We start from the raw sequence: 15,852 nt of genomic DNA on the forward strand, positions 1-15,852 counted from the left end.
AGATTGGAGCCTTCATATGAAGAACAATGCGTTTAAAGGAGAACGCGCTCTAGGCCGGCTGACAAGAATCGCCAATAAAAAGTTTGGGATGCGCCGCGACACGTTATTGCTACTATACAAAGCCAACGTAAGACCCATACTTGAATTTGGTTGCATTCTGTTCTCTGTTAGCGCAAGCTGCAAGATTCAACCCTTAATCTTACTGGAAAGGCGCGCTCTCCGCCTGTGCCTTGGTCTCCCAAAATCAGTTTCAAACGCCCTGCTTTATCTGGAAGCCCGTATCCCTGATCTAACTTCCCGTTTTCAAATACTCATGGTGCGAACTTTCCTCAGGTCGATGGGCCCAGTGACTGATGTCAGTACTCCTATTTTTGTGTCTCAGCGGCCTTATTCTTTTCTCATCATCGGCCACAGTATCAAATGCCACAAATTGTGTTCATGCAGAACCTTTTAACACCGATTGGTGTTGATCTCAGTTCTTTGCAGTGGGTTGATGACACGCCGGCAGCAGTGGAATTCCATTTCGACCACATCTTCCCATCTCATGCGAAACACATGCCAGCAAACATTTTAAACTGTATTCTCTCGGATCACATAGAGAAATACCCCATCATACGGTGCTTGCTACCGATGCCTCCGTAAAGTGCCAAAAAGCTGCAGTTGGCATCTTTTCGCAGGATTTGGCATGGAGTTATTCTGTCCGCATCCCAGATTATATTCCTATATTCTTTGCGGAATTTTTGGCTCTTGGAATGGCCCTTCACGAAATTCCATGCCATGTGTCTCATGTTATTATTCTCGCTGATTGTTTGTCAGTGTTAGTCTCCCTTGACACTTCACAAGAAGATTTTTTGAGCCGTATCCTGCGATTTTTAGTCCCATGCACTTTGAAGGTGGTCCGTTTTGTCTGGGTCCCTGGCCATGCAGGTATTCATTCAAATGAGGTGGCTGATTACTTAGCAAGGTCGGCTCTTGACGGGTCAGTGACACATCCCGTCCCGAATTTCAGCCTGCTGGCGATTTCCAGGTTTCAGCGGTTCCTACATATATCAGCCAGGTTACGAGATCCCTTACTAAATACCACTGACTATCAGCACTTAGCATATAATTGGAACGTCCGTTCGTGTAAATCCAGGCTGTGTGAGGTTACAATGACGCGGTTGCGGTGCAGGATTCGAAGTTTGAATTTATATCTATGCAGGTGTGGGTTGACACCGACGAACCTATGTGACGCATGTGGGAAAGTTGAATCTTTAGCCCATTTTCTCCTCTACTGCCCAAAGTTCGCACTTCAGAGAAAGATTTACCTGGAGGTTCCTCTCTTTAGGTTAGGGCTCCCTTATCTTTGCCAGTATTGTTATCGTTTGGGGCGAACGCCAAGGGATTTGCATTGGGTTCTATTTGTGAGTTTCTCCACGATTACATAATTGCAACTGGTAGGTTGATGTGCTAATTCATTTAAAGTTCTACGAGCTCTTATTTTTTCACCAAAATGCTGTCTGTTATTTAACTGTGAATATTGTTCTCTTGTTTTTATTCATTGATTTTTCAAAATTCACGATTGGTGCTAAATTTTTGTCATCATCTTCCATGGAAGCTTCTTTGTTTATTCAACTATACCTTGGTCAATCCCCCCGCGTGGGTATGTGCCATATACCTGGGGTGAAGAAGAAGAAGGTGCCGCTAACTCCGCTCTTCAGTCTCACACAGCGCTGACTGTTTGACACAGCCTCTTACCGTTGACAACATCTGAGGTGAGAAAAACGCCTATTCCCATTATTTGGGATTTTAGTGTTCCGTGTCTCACGCAATCAAAGGGCGAGGATGCCTTTCTACATTTTGCATAGTGTCGACTGTGGTCTGCTGTTAACTTCTCGATTTCCGTAGGATGCTTCCAAATTCTAAGGTTCCTTCTATGACCCTACTTTCTCAGTTTTTCTCACAGTCCACAAAGTGTGTGTTTCTTTTTTATAAGGGAGACTAAAACAACTTTCTACACTTACAGTGTACCAGGTCATTCTTAGCGTTGATCCTTAACATAAAGTACTGAAGGCCTTGTAATGTGGGCGGGCAAGGCCTTAACTTTTCATAACGTTAGTTTGCTCCAGGTTAAGTGAGCGGAAAACTTTCACCTATATCTTGATTACCTAGAATTCCATAGCCGCGCGATTAAGGGCCATGAGGGGGACAGCGTGAGGCTTGGCTTTGTTCAGGAAACACTGCTTTCGTCTCGAGCGCACCTCGATTCAACGTCTCTCTGTAAAGATCCCCCGCATTGAAGAACGTAATTCACGTATCGGTGACGTCCTTAATGCGCAGCGACACCATCTACTGCTTTAGCCGACCGTGTGTGGCTATCACAATAATCACAACAAAAAAAAGCCACCCTGTGGCTGCGCCGCCACGCTGTCACGTGGTTGGTCACGTGGTGAGGAGCAGCTGCCGGCTGCGCGGCGCCGTGGCTGATCACGTGGTTCGTAACGTGGATGGTCACGTGACCAAGTTCCACTCGGCCAGCTGTTGCTATCGCATCACTCCAGGTTTAACCAGAGCTAAACCACCGCCATTTTTTTTGAAGATTATTTCATGTTCTTCTAAGTATATAGGCCCCGCGCGATGGCTCAGTGGTTATGGCGCTCGGCTGCTGAGCCGAAGAAAGCGGGTTCGATCCTGGCCGCGATGCTCGAATTTCTATGGAGGTGAAATTCTAGAGGCCCGTGTAGTGTGCGATGTCAGTGCACGTTAACGAGCCCCAAGTGGTCGAAATTATCCGGAGCCCTTCACTACGGTGTCCGTCATAGTCTGAGTCGCTTTGGGATGTGAAAAACCCCATAAACTAAACCAATCTTCTATGTATGTTGTGGTTTGCAAATGTATGACATTTTATAGTAGTTTGCAGGCGGTACTAGTTACGGAAATGGGACGGTAGTTAAGTGGTGGTGAGCGGTCGCCAGATTTAAAAATTAATGTGACCTTGACTGTCCGCAAATCAATAGGAATTAGGCCTGATGACAATGACTGCGAAAAAGAGCGCACAAGATTCCCTAAATGCTTTGTGGCCTATTTTTTAAGCAATTTGTTGTTAAAACCAACAGGATGAGATGCAGATGATACGATTACTAGGCAGTTACACGTTACTTAACTCTCTAACAATTATCTTAACCATGACCTGAATGATGTGCTTATGCCTAAAAAAGAAATGATTGTTTTATATAGAAACATCCTGTGTAGTGTTGGCGTTTTCTTCCGGCATGGAATCCAACACAGTTGCTTGTTTGTGGCAGGCGGCAACGCGATGCAACTTCTTTGGTGGGAATGAAGTAGAGTGTCGTACCGGATGTTACTTCAGCAAAATTTGCTCAGCTACATGTAGCCAACCTCTCTGCTACCACGTCCAAGGTAACCTGGCATTGGACGGGTTGCGCACGGTGGTTCAAATTATTCATTCAGATTTTTCTTTAAAAAGCCGCGAAAGATAATATAGTTTGATTTAATGCGAAGCCGGATATTATGTGTGTAAAAGAGTGCAATGAAGACTAAAGATTGCCTATAATTAAGTGAATAACTTTTTTATTTTTAATTTTAGCGTGCAGGTTTGTATTGCGGCAATAAAGGCCGTCAAAATGAAAGGCGAGCACAGTTTTGGAAAATCTAGTCGCTGAGGTTGCCCAAGCGTTCTTAAAGCTTGTGTTATTTGCCATTTATAAGATTTGTACTTTTTCCTCACTAGTTAGTACGAAATATTTTTTAGGCACATTACACCCCCGTTGTTTTACACCTTTTTATGAAATCCTCCCCAAAACACTTTTCTATACCTTGAGTTGGGTGCACAATAGCCTTAGATGCTTATGCGCCACTAAGCCCAACACAACGCAAGATAACACAGTTTTTGAAATTCCAGAATCGTCCTCACTCTTCGGGATATCGGCTGTGGTTTAGCTGTGGTTAAACCTGAGGTGATGCGATAGCTACAGCTGGCAGAGTGGAACTTGGTCACGTGACCAACCACGCGACGAACCACTTGATCAGCCACCGCGCCGCGTCATCGGTAGCTGGTAGCGCCGCGGGCACAGGGTGGCAGCGCCGCCACCGCCACGGCGCCGCCACGCTGAAGGCGAGAAATGCTACCGTAATGTATCTATCGCTATAAAATGAAGAAGACAAATAAATGAAGTGAATAAAAGTGAACTATGCAGAAAACTGCTCTCCCTGCATGGCACATTACGCAGATATGGTAACTCTGTGACTTCACGTGTTATGAACGGAACACCTGCGTTTCTTATGTTCTCGTGCTCGGATCCAGTCTTTCCGGACTTTAAAGTAATTCCAGTGCAGCCTCAACAGAATGTGCTAGCTCTCCAATGTTAGTGGCGTTCTCTTGCGCTTACACTTTCCCATGAACATTGTGATTCAAGCTGTGGAATCATCGGTTAGGGCTACCTGCAAAGGAATGTGCAGTCTAGCGCGACTTGAAGGTTACCGCATTTGTTCCGACTGAAACAGACCAAGAAATGTTTCCTGGCGTGGCGTGACTGTGACTTAGTCCTCAACACACACGACGGTGCAGGATAGAGGAATCCTTCGGCTAGCTAAACTCGCGTTCTTTGCTGCTTTCTTACGAAAATAAACTGCGCTAGCGCAATTTCGTCTGGACAGGTTAAGCGTTCGACTTCACCAATAATTCTATGTGCATTTTCTTTGACAAGTACTGTCTAGTGCGGTGATAAAAGTAGGTGAGGGAAGTTGAGAGGTGGTAGATTATGAAAGAGAAGTTCAGGGTGCCGGGAAAAGCCGCTTGTTATTGTCTTATGGGAATTACGAGAAAGGCAAGCAGACAAAGTAAGTTAGAGAGGGATAGAAACGTCTGCCTCGTTCCCGCTATAGGTGCCAAGGGGGTCTCGAAGATGTGCGTGCGATACGGACACAAGCGCAAAAATGACGCAAGTTTGTCAATGCGCTGATTAATCACAAATGATAGCGAGAGGGACGGCTCGAAGGGAGGATATATGCTTATGCCGGTTAGATATGAGGTGCCACGCTGTCAGTATCGCGAAGAGCTTACAGCGCTAGCCGTTTCGATTCACTTGTTTTAAACAAGGCAGCACACCATAGCGGGGCAGAGGGGACCAGTGGCGGTAATCCTGCAATTAATGTTACGCGGCACTTTATTGGCCGCTGCACTTCACGGCGGACGTATGGTGCGCTGGATAAGCGCTCTGTGTAGTGGTAGAACCTGGTCACTTTCTTCAGTCATTCCTCAGGCTGGGTGACATCGTCGTACATACGCCATGGTAGAGTTCTTATCGCGATGCGGCAATTTAGTTCTTAAATCTTTCGGGTGGTTCTTCTGCTGTCTGCCCGGTTGTTCGCTTCTTTCTGGGAGGATCAGTACGTGATCGTAGTGTACTCTTTGTCTGAGGGCATTATTTCATATATTCAGGTTTTCCTCACGATCTTCTGTAGCATACCAACATTAGACATCCGACAAAATGTCTGGATAGGACATTTGCGTTCTTCTGACGGGTCAACGTTGTCAGGGCTGGCAGCAAAGAAAATCGGTGACGGCATGCACTTATAGAGGCTGCACACTACTAAAACTACTGGCTTGTATAAAACTAACGAAGATTCGCGCTGAATACAGGACGACCACAGTGGGTTACAACTTTGCTGCGAAAACAATACTGTCACCCCGTGGTAAAGACAGAACCGCAGCTTTCTCTCATGATAGCAAAGCAGTCGCCGTTCTCATTATCAAACTCAAACAGTACGCCGTGAACTCCGCAAGACCTCTCTGTTGTGTCATAGTTATGCTATAAACGACGTCCTTTTTGTTTGTTTCGCCGATATATATAAAAAACTTCTATTTATTTCTGAATCGCTTTCAATCCTTTTTCTCTTCGTGAACTAAGAAAGACTATTGCTGCCTATTTCTTGCCGTTCTTAGGAGACGCCACACGTAGCGTTCATCAAGATGATGAGCAGTGGCTCAACGCCGTACGCACTGTCTATATCAGGTAAGCGAGGAAGAAGGCTTACATTGGCTGCATGCGTACTTGCCTCACATAGGCAGCAATGATCGATGGTAGCCCTCTTGATACACCGGCGAGAGACTAATGTAACCTTAACGCATTCAAAATGGCTATCACTTATTTGAATTAGTTTCATTCGCTTTCAGAATCGAGCTACAACCAGCTTTTGGAGTGTAAGTAGGAGCGTTTGAGCTCTCTTCAACATTCCTCTATTTTTTAGTGTTTCTGCTCCCACCACCACGCGCGCCATCGTTTATCAATTCTTTCTGAAGCAGTTATATACGCTGGGCACTAAAGATCGGATAAGTGATCGTTCAAATAAATGCATGGGCGCAGAAGAGAGAACCAGCATGCTTTTATGCATAGCAGTCCAGAACCAGAACTGCGCTGCCACGGGATGCCTAGGCTAGAGTCAAGCCTTTCTTAAAAAGGTATTCTGTCGAGTGGCATCTCACTTTGTTTTCCTTGTATTTCAGCCAATAAGCTTCAGTAAGTACACTGACAGAATGCTTCACATCGAGCCATCAGCTGTGCAAATTTTCCTGAGCAAAGCGGGCTATTTACGGGGTTGGTTACGCCCTCACACCGCCTAACTTTATGGGTCATCGTCCGCTTTAACAGTAAATACTGGGGCTTTGAGAATGTGGCATATGGCACCGAGTAGTAATGCTGTTCTTTGCATGGCGACCGAGGAAGGGCCTTCCCACAGCAGCAAAAAAAGACAGTGGTCACTGCGCCATAGAGTATTCTTGATTTTTAGAGCCAAACAATAACTGTGTCTTTAACCAGAGATTCTTGTAGCAAATCTTACTTGACTGATAAAGCGAAGAAAGTTTTTCTCATGCATATAGCAACCCTGTAAGTAACCTCTCCTCATAACATACCTTATCAGTCGAAGCATTAGATAAACGTGCTCGAAATAGCTTTGTGTAACATCAGACACTGTAGCTTTATCTCTTAGCGATTCGTGTCTCGAGTTGAACATGCCTAACCTGCGCTTTGGAGCAAAACACTACTTGTTAAATTGCGTGTTCATGAAAAGCATTTCGACGCTTTACTGTGTACAGGCAAACGTAATATAAAAGATATGAAAAGGTGGTCGTTGTGAGTGACGCGACTGCCGCTCTGTGGTGTGAAAAGAAGTAGCTTGTGCTAGATAAACAGTGTTCAAATCCAGAAAACTTCACCAATCTGTCAATGTTTTTTGTAGCCGCCGGCCTTGTGTGGTAGTACCATGGTGTCCTTCACTACCACGGCTGGGCGCCGAGAACCAGACCTTGAAAGAGAGATGAAAGAGAGATTCTCGTCATATGAAAAGGTTTCCAATTTGGTAACGTTTCGAAGATTATGTCTTAGTTTTTAATACGCTGTGGTCTATCTTTGCTTGTATTCCAGTTTCTAATTCATTAAACTTTGAAGTACGTCCGTAGGAGATTAGCAATGAGGTAGTTTGAGACACTCGAACGTGCAGATCGTCGAGTCCGCTAAAGGGAAGCACTTCTTCCCTGCATTTCGCTTCCTTCTGAACAGCTCTTCCAATCAATCGTGGAGCATAACATGAAGCCAGCTTAAACGATCAATTCGAACAACCTCGCAGGGTCGCTGACTTCCAGGTGAAGGTGAGGGGCATCATATACTGCTCCTTCTTGGTCCTCGCTGCCGGAGCTCTTGTCTTCATCTTCGCTGCGACGATGGGGATTGGTGAGAAGGAATCACCTGTACCAGCAACGCTATATACGTGAAGTTGTCCGCAGAGTCCTACACAAAACTGCCCTAACAAGGGGGTGCAGTTATTACTGTTCATCAAAAGGGGACACCGGTATGCTTCGTTGATGTCATTTACGAATATGATCTCGTTCGTCTCATGATAGCGCTGGGCAGCAGTTTTCGGCAGCCAATTATGGGGTTTGTAATGAATCTATTGCAGTGAGGAGGTGCACCCTAATAGAGTGTCAGAAGTGAAATGTTGCAATATTAGTGCCCCCCTCCTACCTCGTCATGCTGTGCAGCTGACATACCGTAATGGCCAAAAGTAGCCAGGCCATGTGGTTTGTTTATTTTAGGCTGAATAGATCATTTTCGGCGTTTCATAAACGCTAATTCTGTATAGCTTAACATAACCCTTATTCTCAATTTTCTGGACCTATTGGCCTTAAGGGATGCCGTATACGGCTGAGCGTGTCACTTGTGCTGGCCGGCTGTCTAATATCAGTGTGCGTTAAAGAGTCTCTGGTAATGGAAAGTAGTGTGTAGTCTCATTACAACCTCTCATAACTCAGGTGCAGCTTCAACGTAACTTACGCCAGATAAGTGTTTGATTAGTAGGATATTGTCGTTTCGGGCCATGCAGATAACAAATCTGGTGACGGCGGAAACGTCGAGGTCATCGGGAGCAAAGGAATCGGCAGTGATGCTTTGGCGTCCGCTGGAGGCAAACCGCAAGGACGAGATGTACCGATCGCTCGGACGTCCTCTAGGCCGGCGACATTTTGTAAGTGAAGGCACTTTTTCTGATAGGTCTATGAAACAAAGGAGGTTTGAACCCTCTTTATGATTAGAGCTGGCAGCGCGAAGAACCTCTGGGCTGGCCTCTAAAAGAAAACCGCCGTCTAACAGTTGATTCTATATTGTTCTTAATAATAATAATAATAATAATAATAATAATAATAATAATAATAATAATAATAATAATAATAATAATAATAATAATAATAATAATAATAATAATAATAATAATAATAATAATAATAATAATAATTTATTCACTTGAATACCATAGTTCACGATGGGGACACGCAAAATCCACGAAAGAGCTTGCAGGGCGTTGTCCGGCAGCAACAACCTCTCTTTTAGAATGCAGCATTTGTGCAAAAAGAAAAAAAAGAAAAGAAAGAAGGAAAAGAAAAGAAAAAGTTTCGCATTTTTCGGAATTTTTCGCAATCTAACTGTTTTGACGTTAGGCATCTTAACATCACTTTTCCAAAAAATATCTAATTAAAGCAGTTTGTGTAAACAGGGTGTCGAAAGAAGGCAATACCAAGGAAAGAAATACACTTTGTGATTTATTTGGTGTGGAATATAAAGCACTTTTAGCCATGTTCTGAGGAGATGGTTTATCCTGTTTTTCCATGTAGTAGAACAGCCTATCCCAAACTCTGGGCTATTAGACGCCTAATTGCAAAATGGAAGTTAAGTAGTTAGAGCGTACAACATGCATGAGGGCCCTCTAAGCTTCTTGCTGAGGTAAGCCATGTGAGTATTCCAGGATAAATCACTGTCTAGGTATACACCAAGATATTTTAAAACTGGCGCAAAGGTAAGGGGATAACAAAAAAACAAACTTTGGTGCATCTTTTCGTGACCAGTTTCTGCGGGTTCCTAAAGCAGACTAGGGACGCTCAGAAAATGCGCATTCTGCTTATGAGCCCGTTGTGATCTTGGAGCGTTGCTACGATCAAGCGGAGCTATAACATCAGTTTGTGCACCTTTGACTGGATGTCCCAACTTGGATAGCTTCGCGTTGTCTGGCACTCAAGACAAGCCAAGGTTTCATGAGCCCACCCCCACTCGACGGAAAATCTATTAGCGAGGGACCGAAACCCGCCTGTCAATCCCATTGTGACCTTTTTTGTTTAAGGCGGGGTCAAATATTCATTTTTTAGGCATCATGTCCAACATTCTCGGACAAACATTTTTAAAATTAGAGAATTGTAAGACACTGCTATGAAAATATTGAAGGTAATGATCCATTATTCTGATAAGCAGCAGAATCTTTCTCTTAAAGTTTTTCCATCGATCGTATTAACAGTTAAGACTGCCTTAAAAAGCCAATGGGGAAAGCTTTTGACGATAGCAAAAAAGTTAATAGAAAAAAATACAAGGCTGCCTTCCGTTTATCAGCGGATATATTGATTACTATAGTGAAATCTTATATTATATGATAAAAAATGCGCTCATGAGCAGTTCTTCGCTCAAAAATGCTTTTGTTCGGAATTGTTGGGCATGTCCCAAAGAAGCCGTGGATCAGTCCAGGCAAACTTGTATCCGTTGTATCGCCGGTGCGTACTCGGCGGCACAGGGGTTCGAACCCCCACCTGCCACACGCGAGGCGGCACTAATGACAAAGTAAGGTTTCATGAAGCCACCACGGACGTCTTGAGCAGGCCTACTTGCCCAGTCCCGGCATCATAAGAGGCGCAGCCTCAAGTACTGACAACCATGCGTACCATCCACTGCGAATGGGTTGCAAGAAAACAGTAAGTTTTGAGACTCTAATTAAGGCAGAAAATGGTGCCAGGATGGATAGTGAGAGTGCAGCTTGTTCATGAATGGCACCTCTATGGAACCAAAGTCGGCCTGGAATTGTGAACGACATAATGCGTCGCACATCACCTGTTTGTAGATTATCATTCGGAATGTTTGTCGTCAGCCTTTTTTTGTTTTGCACAAAATCATTAATAGAGAGTCAATTTTCTCAAACAACGCATTGGTCGACGTCCACAGACATACACGGAAGCAGCGAAATGGCGGATTAGTGGCACGGCGTTCAGGCATGCCAACCAGCCTTCCTAAATCTCAAAATACGCAACGTACAAAAGCCAACTTTGTGTCACTATATCAGATTGCTGCTTCTCAGCTATTTAGGGGTGTGCCCAAACAGCATAGGCGCCAACAAGCTTTCTTTACTGCCCCATGTTTTCTGAGCTTTCGCATTTTAACCGACACGCTTTTAGCGACGGCTAAGTCAAATGATTTATATTTTTTTTATCCGCAGGGCCACACATGTTTTCTTGTCGAAACAGATCCTGCGAACTGTTCTTTTCTGTTGATTGCTGCAGCGAATTTCCAGAAGTGGCGTCTCGCTAAGTGAACTTCTAGCCCTGTGTTAAATAGGCCGGCAAACGCGGCCGGGTTTGCTTCACAAGCGCGGACATGGCACCTGCATTCCATTGTGATACTCAACCCCTATGGACGAGATTGCTAAAGCATAGTGGCAATGAAGCCGAATCTTCACTTAATCAGGAAGGAATCAGCTTTGCTTTTGCAGCTTTCTACTTGAAGAGCGTAGAAAAAAACGGCCCGTGTGCCTCTTAGGACCTGGCGAGAGCGTGCTATGCAGTGGAGTGGCAGTACGGGCCAACAATCACCGGCGGTGATGACTTTCAACTTAAACATTTTTTTAATCGCCTCGAACAAAAAAAAAAAAGGCTGCGGCGTAACTGCTTAGCCGACTTAGTCATATTAGCTATGCATTGAGCCCCATTTAGTAGCTTTACCTTGTCCACATCAGTATGTGATTGGGATGCAAATCAGTACATTTCTCAGAGACCCAACGAAATGTTTAATATTGGGCCCGATCATCACGCATGCTTTTTGAAAAAAGAAATGGCAAAAGCTGTACTTTGGGTAAAGTACAAAAGTGAAAGTAAATCAATTTTTTGGCGGGCCTCTATTGCGCAGCAGCAAAAATTTGAAAGAAAAAAGTTTTTTTTGTAATCTACTTTCTCACTCGCAACAAAATTCAGAGGGCTATCAAGTGATCAGAATATTTTTCGAGAAGTTCTGTAAACGGTGCTATAAAGAATCACGAAATTTCTGGCTAGCGGTACTAGCAGGTATCCGCTTTGCTGCGACGGTGGCAGCTTTTTTCTGACTCATGATTGATGTTTGCTCACAACTCGGTGGACAGGTTGTGTTGTCACAACATAACGTGACCCCCCTCAACCAATCAGGGTGGTCCACCATGTCAAGTTGTGATGACGTCACACGTTCACGCGCCCTCTCGATTAATTAGAGAAATTTTCGTGATAACGGGCATCGGCGCGGTTTTGTAGTGACAAGTCTAGTGATGTCGAATTATTAATAATAAGTTATGCGCTTGTCTCCACTGTCTTGAAGTTGACACAATGCGTGCTAAAATCTGCAGGGCCGGAGAAATAACTCGCGGCTTCTTGTTTCTTCGGCACAATGCGCTTGACACTGTCGGTGCCATTTCCAGACACTACACGTCGAAAGAAGGTGTGCCGTACCTCGGCGACAACATCCCCCGGTCCGGACGGCGGTCGGGTTGCGGCAGAGCTCATCAACGCTTCCCTCGATTGGAACCACGCTCCCTGCGACGATTTTTACCGATTTGTGTGCAGCAGGGTGACAGGCGCTGGCGCCGTTTCGAACGTGAGTCAGTTCTTCCACTGCCTCTCACATCGATCGCTCAAACTAATTGAATGCGCCCTATAAAATTACCCACGCAAGTAAAGTGATAGCATCGCAATTTTATTCCGATATTATCCTCATTTTACACTGATTATATTCAAATTATATTCATTGTAAGGTGGGGGCTTATTGAAAAGAGCTGGGAGGACAGGAGCAGCGGCGAGAACAGCCCGAAGGGAACCAGGTCGGGCACAGACACACTCGTGGCGAAAGCAATACGGCTGACGCGCAGGGCCATCTTCGTTGCCACGAGTCATCTGCGGTGTCTTTCTCTTCTTCTTTACAATCACCCCCTGGAAGAAAAGGAGCCATCCTGGCGACTTACGGCGACTGTAAGATGGAGGGGTTGTAGTAAGGCTTGAGACGACGGATGTGAACTGTCTCGCGGCCGCGGCGGCGGAGATCGGGAGATGGCGTGAGGGGTTCGACGGCCTAATTAACAGGAGATGTTTGCTCCAGGACACGGTAGCGGCCGTGATACTAGGCGAGAAATTTCGAGCACAGTCCAGAAGTACTTGACGGTATCCAGAGCCACACAAGCATATCAGGAGAGAAGTTCGATATGGTGTGAGCGTTATTGTCTTGGCGGAATTTCGGGCGGTACTGTGCGTCAGTCGTGAGTGACCGGGCGATTTGGCGACAATCTTCTGCGTGTAGCGCTCCTTCGGAAACAAGGGTATATTCGGAGGCGTCAGGTTGGTAAGGCAGAATGGTGTCTATGGTAGCAGATGGATGACGGCCGTAAAAAGAAAGAAGGGAGAGAAGCCAGTAGTAGACTGCTGGGCGGTGTTGTAGGCGAAAGTCACATAAGGGAGGATGAGATCCCAATTCGAGTGGTTGGATGCGACGTACATAGAGAGCATGTCCCCGAGGGTGCGGTTAAATTGCTCGGTGAGGCCGCTGGTCTGCGTATGATAGGCGGAGGTGGTTCGATGTATTATGTTGCACTGGCAGAGCAAGGTTTTGACGACCCCGGACGAAAAGGCGCGTCCGCGCTCGCTAAGCAGTTCACGAGGTGCACCCTAACGAAGGACGAAACGCTACGAAAGGAAGGTGGCAACGTCTATCGCTGTCGCAGGCGGAAGGGCGGTGGCTTCGGCATACCGCGTCAGATGATCAACCGCAACGATAGCCCAAATGGTTGCCGGCCACAGTGTACGGAAGCGGGCTGTAGAAATCAATGCCGATACGGTCGAAAGGGCGTGGTGGGCAAGGGAGTGGCTGCAACTCTCCAGCAGAACGATGAGGAGATGGCTTGCGACATTGACAGGCGAGGCAGGCGCGTACGTATTTAAGTACGAAGGTGTACATGCCGCGCCAGTAATAGCGCAGCCGGATGCGGGTGTATGTCTTGAAAACTCCCGCGTGACCGGATTGTGGGTCAGCATGGAAATAGGCGCATATGTTTGTGCGCAGGTGGCGAGGAATAACGAGTAACCACTTGCGGCCGTCGGTGCTATAGTTCCGGCGATAGAGGAGGTTATCGCGAATCTCGAAGTGGGAAGCATGGCGGCGGAGAGCACGGGATGGAGAAGCTGCCGTGGGGTTGGAGAGAAAGTCGAGAAGAGAAGCGATCCAGGGGTCAGTACGTTGCGCTGAGGGCATGTCGCTGATGTGAAGGAACGACGGGGAGCCGTCAGAGGTGGAAAGGCTGGCGATCTCGGCTGGAAGTGGGCAGCGGGACAGGGCATCAGCGTCTTGATGCTTGCGGCCGGAACGATAGACCACGCGGATGTCATATTCTTGCAGACGAAGAGCCCACCTGGCAAGGCGGCCGGATGGGCCTTTCAAAGACGAAAGCCAACAAAGCGCATGATGGTCCGTCACAACGTCAAAAGAGCGGCCATAGAGGTACGGGCGGAATTTGGCAAGGGCCCATACGATGGCCAAACACTCTTTTTCGCTTACGGAGTAATTAGTTTCAGCCTTTGTAAGTGTGCGGCTTGCGTAGGAAACAACGTACTAATCAAAACCACGGATTCGCGGGGCGAGTACGGCGCCGAGGCCGACACCACTGGCGTCCGTGTGGACCTCGGTAGGAGCGGTCGAGTCGGAATGGCGCCGTATGGGGTGCGCTGTGAGGAGGTGGCGCAAGGTGTTATAGGCGTCATCGCACGCCGGAGACAACATAGATAAGTCGGAACTGCCAGACAGTTGTGTTAAAGGTCCAGCAATCGAAGCAATGTTGTGAATAAAGCTCCGAAAGTAAGAGCACAGACCTAAGAAGCTCCGCAGGTCTTCGATGGAAGTAGGTTTGAGAAAGGCAGCGACCGCGCGAAGTTTGGCTGGGCCGGGACAAACGCCTTGCTTAGAGACAACGTGTCCTAAAATTGTCTATTGATGCGCAGCAAAACGGCATTTCTTCAAGTTGAGCTGCAGGCCAGCGTCAGAGAGGCACGTCAAAACGTGCTTGAGACAGATGGGTTTCAAAGTCGGGGGAAAAAACGACAATGTCGCCGAGGTAGCATAGACACATTTTCCACTTGAGTCCACGAAAAATGGTGTCCATCATCATTTCGAAGGTTGCAGGGGCATTACAAAGGCCGAATGGCATCCCAGTAAATTCATACAATTCGTTGGGGGTCAAAAAAATAGTTTTGGGACGATCGACCGTTTCCATGGGGACCCGGCCGCCAGTATCCAGGACGTAAATCGAGGGAGGAAAAGAGCTCCGCCTCTTGCAAACAGTCCAGAGCGTCGTCTATGCGTGGGAGCGGATAGACATCCTTGCGCGTTATCTTATTAAGGCGGCGGTAATCTACACAGAAGCGTATGGAGCCATTTTTGTTTTTCACAAGGACAAGAGGCGATGCCCAAGGGCTACTTGAGGGCTGAATGACGCCGTTTTGAAGCATTTGGTCGACTTGCTCTGTAATAGTCTGGCGCTCGGTTAGAGACACACGACAAGGGCGCTGCTGCAGCGGCGCGTGGGCATCAGTGTCGATGCGATGAGTGACGGTGGAAGTTTGGCTCAAGGAAGTCTGGTGAGCGTCGAAGGAAGGGCAATATTGATTAAGGAGAGTGAGAAGCTGTGTTTTTTGCGGCGGGGGAAGATCGGCGTCGATGGAGCGCAAGAACATTTCGGTAGAAGAGGGTTCTGGCGTAGAAGCAGGAGGGCTGAGCGCGTTCATGGCGAGGAGCGGTGTATCGTCGGTCTCCTCGCGGATGAGCAGAGATTCGATGGGCTGCACACTGCCGAGGCATTCACCAAGGCGCAGAGCAGTAGGGCAGGAAAATGGGTGAGAGACCAAAAACATCGAGAGGCCAGCGGACACAGTCAGTACGGCGTATGGCAGATGGAGATACTTGCGGTGTAGAAAAGTATGGCCTGGAGGAAAGAGGACAGTGTCGTCACCGATAGAGTCGCGCGACAGGTGTCCAAGAACGGAAGAGCACGGGGGAATGTCGATGTCTTCGGCGGCAAGGGCTTTAACACAGGCAACGGAAGGATTAGCATCCAGCAAAGGAAGGGGCAGAGAAGAGAACGCGACTTACGCTCGAGCACAGTCGGTGATAGCTTCATGGCCGGATACGAAATCCCAGCCCAGAATAACAGCATGGGAACAGGAAGGCAGCACGACGAATTCTGCCGTGTAGAGGGAGTCCTGAA

The 15,852-nt window shown here is 46.8% G+C and overlaps 1 protein-coding gene across 1 annotated transcript in view; it reads left to right on the top strand.

The window, feature by feature from the left end:
• The first annotated feature begins 12,033 nt into the window (after window positions 1-12,033).
• The window catches only part of LOC144133891 (uncharacterized), a 44,702-nt gene continuing 40,883 nt past the window's right edge, over window positions 12,034-15,852 (top strand). The window contains exon 1 of the mRNA XM_077666955.1: window positions 12,034-12,203. The gene's annotated coding sequence lies outside the window, so the exon portion shown is untranslated. The remainder of the gene's footprint in view (window positions 12,204-15,852) is intronic.

This window comes from Amblyomma americanum, chromosome 5 (assembly GCF_052857255.1).
Source record: "Amblyomma americanum isolate KBUSLIRL-KWMA chromosome 5, ASM5285725v1, whole genome shotgun sequence".
Lineage (NCBI taxonomy): Eukaryota > Metazoa > Arthropoda > Arachnida > Ixodida > Ixodidae > Amblyomma > Amblyomma americanum.